We start from the raw sequence: 7069 nt of genomic DNA on the forward strand, positions 1-7069 counted from the left end.
AATGTAACCTTGTGAGTCTTTATTGCTGACCACACAAAAATATTGTTAACAAATTAACTATTAATGTGTATACTTCTTATACTAAACTTTTAATTAACATATAATAAGTGTCTCAGAATTGTAACGATATTTTTGCAAAATGTGTATAAAATGACACACAGTAGTTCGTTCCAGGACACTGCCGAGGAAATGATCGGGAAATGAAACAATCATTTTGTAAAATAATGGAAAAATGTATGGAGACCAACAGCTGGGTGTCTTTGTACATTGTAACAAAAACTCTGTGATATCAGGTGACAAATTTGACATTTCCCATTTATTCATAGCCTCAATTTCATACCACCGATATTCTGATATGGGATTAAGATAAATTTCAGTCTTTCTTGTGTGACTGCACTCGAAGAAACAATAGAGTTTGTTCTCAGACAATGATTTCCCTGAGAGATACTGAAAATAATATAAGCCTGGAATCTGATAGGACTGAGTCTGCCAACAACAGCTCCTCAGTGAGCAACTCCTCAATGACTTTCACTTGTTATGAATGAGTAGATAGATATATAGATAGATAGATAGATAGATAGATAGATAGATAGATAGATAGATATATAGATAGATAGATAGGTAGATAGGTAGATAGATAGATAGATAGATAGATAGACAGACAGACAGATAGATATATAGACAGATAGATATAGACAGATGGATGACCTAAAAAGGCTCCATCACCGGGAGGCATGGAGTCAGCAAGTTAGACAGACAGACATATAGAGCTGGAACCTTTTAAACACCATCACAATGCTCCGTTAACTCCCCCGTCAACAACTAGTCCCGACGGGTTGTTCGTATCGGAGGGCAGCGAGATGGAGGAATGGATCGGAAGGCGTCAGAAAATAGAAATGGAATGAAAAATGAAAGAGAAGAAGTGGGGTGTGTGCCGAAGAACGAGGCTTCTCCTGTCTTGGCCCTAATGGTCCAAATGAGGCTGGGGAGAGGATGTGTGTGTGCGTGTGTGTGTGTGTGTGTGTGTGTGTGTGTGTGTGTGTGTGTGTGTGTGTGTGTGTGTGTGTGTGTGTGTGTGTGTGTGTGTGTGTGTGTGTGTGTGTGTGTGTGTGTGTGTGAGGAGGGAGAGAGAGAGTGGGGATGCAGGAGGGTTGAGCTGAAGGGGTCTGAGCCTGGAGACTGAGGCAGACCAGAGCTAAGTGACTCAGGCTCAACTCCATATGAGCTGGCAGCTTGTCACATCCCTGCCCATCACTGAGGGACCGGATAGCAGAGCTGTTTCACCACAGAGCAGAAACCATCACTTCAAATGCCCACACACGTGGTTTCTATTATGTCTTTTTTTAAATAGAAATGCGTATAAAGGCCCGTTCACATCAGTATATGTTGAGTTGGTGAAATTTGACATTTGAATGTAGCCTAATGGTAGTAAGTCATCTTGACTGTTCTGACCTTGAGGGAACAGGGAGCCGGGGAGTACAGAATGGAGAAAGCTGTAGTTAGTTAGTTCGTTAATTAGCTGTGACACACCATCCACTTTTATTTAACTCTTGAACGCAAGGGTACGAACTGCTCCAAAAAAAAAGCTGTGTCTTTAAGACAGTGATGAGAGCAAAGTCGCGTACGTGTTTGAAATAAATTGATATAAAAGGATTTTTCCATATAGGCGACCAAGCGAACGAGTTTGCTAATTGACAATTAGCAATAGCTTGCTAGCGCAGCAACATAAACCAGAAAGAAGCTCAGAGAGCTATTGTGATGGCAAGCATGCTTTTCAGTAAAAGTGTAGTGTGTAGTGTGTGTGTGTGTGTGTGTGTGTGTGTAGGAAGACTGTTTTGGGCATCATCCTGTCAATTACACGGTAGCCACACCCTGCATACCCTGCTTTATCATCTATTTGCATCTAAACGGGATCATAAGTTACTAAATGAACATCATGTTAGACTTGAAACTTTTGATTGAGACCATAAACTCATGTTTACAATGTTTATTGATAAATCCAGTGAGAAGTATTTTCTCATAGACTTCTGAACAATCTGACTTTTGTGAGTCGTCCCCTGCTGGCCATTAAAAAGAAAGCAAGTTTAAGGCGCTTTTGCATAAGCTTCACTATTCAGACCCGGAGGTTGACGTCTGCCTTTGGCAAATCAATTTGACGCTGTTTACACTTGGTTTTTAAAAGTGACACCAAGTTATAGACCCAATCGGTTTTGTTTTGATTTCTTCTTCTTTGTTCTTTACATTTTCTGCTGACTAGTGCATTGCTGCCACCCTTAAAAAATAACGCATTTGGTATTTGCAAACAGAAATGTTATTTGCATATACAGGGGTGTGAGATTACAAGTGGTCGATCGTGTGGAGACACATTCTAATGCTAAGTGTGAACTGACGTACTTAGAGCTGTCCACTCGTGATGGGATCACCCAAGACGCATGTTAATGCCAGGTGCAAACAGGGCCTGATTACCAAAAAATCATCTGTCTCAATATCAGCAATTCAGGCGCTGAATCAGCCTACTTGCTATTGGATCGAGAATTTTGCATAATGCTGTTTCCCATGATTTTGTTATGTAACCCAAGAGGATGTACATTAAGACCGAAGCTAACAACATGATTTTAAATACCAATACCTGCACTTGCAACCGATTTCTCAATTATCCACCACCAGAGAAAGTTGCATTGATTGCAGTATCAGATATTATTATAGTTATTACAAATAGCTTGATCTTCATGTCGTATTGGATTTTCCGTTAGAATGCAAATTCAACTGGGAAAAGCTACAGAACAGCATGAAAAATAAAGTCAAACAGTCAAGTTATAAACGAACACAAACTGAAAAACGTAAAATAATGATGAAAATGATGCGAACACCAGGAACATTACCTCACATTTCTATACGCAACACAAACAAGCCATTCACTTTGTGCCATGCCAAAACTACGGTGATGATGAAGATGCATGTGTACATTTACTGTAATACATGTGAAATTCTCTGTTTACGCTGCCATCTTCAACACACACTTTTCTTTTGCCTCTCATTGGAATATTCATACCAATTAAAAGCCTGTACCTAAAAATAGACAAGTATGATTATGTTGGCAGGGAGCAGGGATCCTGTATGAAAATTTGTTGTGTATGAAATGAGTACAGAACACACAATTTATTCTTATGTTAAGTTATTCAGTGGGGTCGGGCTTGTAGTTATTGCTCAGAGGCTGTTATGGTGAACTTACAGCATCTCAGTGGGAACTAATTGAAGATTCTAGTCAGGCTCTCATCAAAATGGAAAATGGCTTTTTCTAAATTAAGTGCAGGGGATTATGTGCGTGGATTTTAAATTAACTGTATTGACATACTGGTAATTCCCAAAAAGAAAATTCTCAAAAACACGATTATCAGACACCCTGAAACAGAGCAGGATAAACAGTCATGTGCTGGATCTATTTTGCAGATTCAGCGTGTGTGTGTGCCACAATTGTTTAAAATGTAAGACACAAAACAGGCTGCCTCAATTAATACCTGACAGTATATTTTTAGGAGCACTATAGCACATCTAACTGCATATTTAAGTGTATAATGTAAATGTATAATTTTCCTCCTGGAGTTCTGCCTTTATCATTTTGGATCCTAAATGAATCTTCACATCTTTGCCTGTGCCCACAGTAGCAGTCAGGTCATGTGATCTACACACAGGCGTGTGTTGTCACCAGGTAAAGCTATCTGCCTGCCTGCAATGGAAGAAAATACATCAGCGCTCCTCTTTCCTCGGGGTAGAGTTACGTCTCGGTCGTTGTGTCTTAGCGAACAGCAAACTGAACCTTTACTGCTTCTCTCTCCCATACTTCCTCCATACATCCTCTCTTTCCCTCTTCCTCTTTGAGCCTTCACTGCTGTAGGGGCATGTCAAAAATACATTAGTTGGTCAAAATAAAAAATGTATTTGTTCAACTTTGCCACATGTGCTTACGCAGCCGCGAGAGTGTTTTGGCGTTAAGTTTGTCGTGTGGAAGGAACATGAACACATGTTGCTCTCAGCTCATGAGATACACAGATATGACATTTTCAGTTGGTGTGACTCAGCAGCTGCACATTTGAAGCACACACTCTAACTAATCCTGTAGATGTTTTTGACCGTTCGGCCTGAACCACTTAACTGAAGGACATGATGTGCGGCTCTTTCATTCGTTAGATTAAAGGGTGAGATGGGTGCTGCTGATCATTTGCCATTTAATTGCAATAGTCTGTAGTGCATGTGGGGTTTTAGATAACATAGTAATGAGATCTTTCCAGCGTTATCAGAAATGATCTGTCACTGCATTGTCTGGATATCTAATTCAATTACTCTCTCTATCTGTCCTACTTTCTATTATTGGTCTTTTACCTTTTATCTGTGTGTTTAAGTGTGAACATTATTACTGTGGTATCCATTGTAACGGCCTGATGGCCAGTAATGTTTTAGCTGCTGTCTGTAGACCTGTAATGCAGTTTTACTTTACATTATATTTTCTAAACCGGTTTAAACAGAGATGTTCTATGTGAAGAACATCGACTTAATAGGTGTATCCGAGAGCTTTTCTACCATCGAATAGCAGATTTAATGGCTGCCTCTTTGAAAGCATTTTCATAGTTTTCGTGTTGTATCTCAATCTGTATTTTATGGATAAAGTCTGACCACATATGTGCCATTAAAATGCAAACATTAAAACATTTAATATCTGTATGTGAAAATAAGAGCTCTGAAAAACTTAAAAAATAAAATGAACAGCCATTGTCAATCTACTCGCAGTAGAGTCCTTCATCTATTGATGAAGACTATGAGATGCAGTTTAAAGCTCCCGAAAAAGCTAGTAAGTGGACCTCGAGTTAAGATTAGGACAGAAGTTGTAATGTATTGCTAGAAACCTCAGAATAGAGCATCTATGGAGCATCACTTTTAAGGTGCTGGAATTCATTTTGTTGGCATTGACAAGCATTTAGAGGAATGAATGAAAAACCATCATGTTTTCTACCAGTGTGCCATACAGGTGAAAGAATAAACCGGTGTCTAAAGAAGTGCAATGCAAATACAGAATCTTGCAACAGAAATAAAACAGTTTGATATGAATGTGTATTTAAATTGCAGGGTATCTCGACATAGGCTATTAATTGATATTAATAGTTTTATTTGGATGCTGTTCACATAGAGAAATGACAATGAAGTCTGAAAGCTTTTTTCTATTTAAAAAAGAGAATCTGACAAACAAAAACAAACTCCATGTGAGCCTACGAGTTGCGCAAGCCGAGGAGGAAAACAAAGACGAAGGACAAAGCGTTGGGAAGAACGAGAGGAGATAGAGGTGTCCATGTCGCTCATTCTGCAAATAAACAAAAAGTAAACACCAGTAGAGGAAACACTGGGACACTTGATGCTGCTGATCGCTCCTCCACCTGCCAACTCAAGTTTCCCAGAAGGCCATTCTGCCAGCCACCGGACAAAAGCAGAGCAAAAAGCCAACACCTCTTTCCCCCTTGGGCGCTAAGAGACAAAAGAGAAAAAAAAAGCGATACAACACCTTTGTTTGCTGGGATTAGGACATGTTGCATTCTCTGCCTCCCTCCCATCCTCTCTCCCCAGAGGTAACTCTACCGGGAGAGAGATGCAACTGTCAGTGAACTCACTCTCTTTCTCCATTCTCGGTAGCTTATAAAATCTGCCTTATTATTTCTGTGTATTCTATTGTTTCGGTGACATTGTGATGCATCTTGTGACGCTGTGATTAGCGGATAAGCCTTGGCACGGCGTGAATGAGAAGGCCTATCCTTTTTGCTGTGTGATACGGGTATAAAGTTGGTGATGTGACCAGACTTGTGCCCCAGCCTGATTGTTAATGACTGAAACTGAATAGCTGTTGGCATAACAGAACACCCCGCCTTACCCTTCCATATAGGGAATCTGACTCTGATGATAACAGCTCAGGAATTCACACATGAACAAACACAAGTGCCGTGTACCCTGCCATATCATAATAAAGCATTGACTGAATAATTGCCTGATCCGTGTACTGTGATAACACAACACGTGTAGGTGTACTGAAGGCTACACTTTGTGCTTACAGCACATGCCTGGCAAACTGAGACAGCTTCTCTCGCACTTGGTAACAAGTCTTACGCATTTCCCATAATCACTGTTATTATTCTACAAAGTTCACAGTCGACATTGTGAGGCAACACGCAGATCAAATCCAACAATCTATCACTACAATGGTAGCCGTGGCAGGGAGGGTGGCCCAGAGACACGCACTCTCTTCACGGGGGGTTTCTGCCAATCTGGCAACCACAGTGGGAGGTCTCACTCTCATCAGCGCTGTAGGATTCAGACCACTTGTCTACCTTCCCTTTCGCTCTCGTCTGCACACAGGCTTTAATATAGAGCCGGCAAATGATGTGCAATCAGTAGATTGTTTTTTTCAGAGATGAGTTTTCCAAATGTAATTTTCCAGTGTTTTTAAGTGCAAATAAAAGCGTATTAACCTCTATTGTATTGGGGTGGCAGTAACATCAACTGACCATTTCAGCCCTTTAAATTACTTTCCATACACAGGAAAACTAAATCCAATAAATTGAGAATTAAAGTAAACTTTTCACCGTGGAAACAGTTGACAAACAATTTCACCATGAAGTTAATTTACGAGCTGTTCTAAGGCTTTTGATTGTATTACATGTTCTTCGTTTGCCCAGCTGAAAGTACATTTCTTTATAAATCCATGACCACCGAGTAAACTCCATCTGCTGAGGAAGATCGGGTGATATCATCTAAAGCTCCAGAACAGCTCCTAAATGAACCTTGTGGTGGGATTGTTTTTGAAACAGCCAACAGTTTCCCTTTGGCTTTCCCCCACAACACATCCAGTATATCAGACACACTAGGGCCTAGTGACTAGGCAAAGAAAACTATGTTTTACTCTCAAGAATACCAAAAGCATGAATAATAGCATTTTCTTTGAATTCAAGATGGCATCTGGTTAACTAAAACCCTTATCTCAAGTGAAGGAAGCACTTGTACAGTCTAATGTAAATGTTACCGTTTGGGG

The sequence above is a fragment of the Melanostigma gelatinosum genome (genome assembly GCF_949748355.1).
Source record: "Melanostigma gelatinosum genome assembly, chromosome: 6".
Taxonomy (NCBI): domain Eukaryota; kingdom Metazoa; phylum Chordata; class Actinopteri; order Perciformes; family Zoarcidae; genus Melanostigma; species Melanostigma gelatinosum.